The sequence below is a fragment of the Apis dorsata genome, unplaced genomic scaffold, assembly GCF_000469605.1.
Source record: "Apis dorsata unplaced genomic scaffold, Apis dorsata 1.3 scaffold_889, whole genome shotgun sequence".
NCBI lineage: Eukaryota > Metazoa > Arthropoda > Insecta > Hymenoptera > Apidae > Apis > Apis dorsata.
In genome coordinates this window covers 60,975-61,539 of record NW_006264005.1, presented here as the reverse complement: position 1 = coordinate 61,539, position 565 = coordinate 60,975, and the positions used below count along the sequence as shown (strand labels likewise).

Here is a 565-nt window from a genome sequence, read left to right as displayed (position 1 = left end):
GACCGCGGTGTGTCACCGCGGTGTCGCGAAGTGTCTCGCGAAGAAATTGGACGCGCGAAGGGCATTTCGTAACCGTGGCGACTAGATATCCCTCCCTCCCTCCTCTCTTTCGGCACGCAGGTCGCCACGACGATAGAAAAAAAGATGGAAAATCTCGACGGTTCCAAAGGTTATTTTCTGTCCGAGTCGGTCGCCGACTCAGATACCCGCTTACACGCGTTTGATATCTGCGTATGCAACGAAACGACGAATCCAGCGCGATTGATCGTGTCATTTGTTACGACGCCTTTTTAGACCGGTAAACGGCGAGTAATATCGAGAACGATATTTATTATATATCGTTCCACGGATATTCCACTTCGTCACCGTAAAGTAAAATCGAATGGCGTAATTAAATTAAATTTTTTTCTTGTTTTTCTTTTTCCACGTTTCGCGAACGCGGCGGCGAAACGAAAAGCGAAACTCGAGCGAGTCGCAGGTGGAAAGTCGAAGACGTCGGTCGACGAGTTGGAGATTCTCGATTCTCGAGAAGGGGGAGGAGGGGATCGTGGAGGATTGGGAATCG

At 49.6% G+C, this 565-nt stretch overlaps 1 long non-coding RNA gene across 1 annotated transcript in view; it reads left to right on the top strand.

Moving 5' to 3' along the window:
* Positions 1–565, top strand: part of LOC102670827 — a 19,604-nt gene that overhangs the window by 190 nt on the left and 18,849 nt on the right. The gene's annotated exons all lie outside the window — the stretch shown is intronic.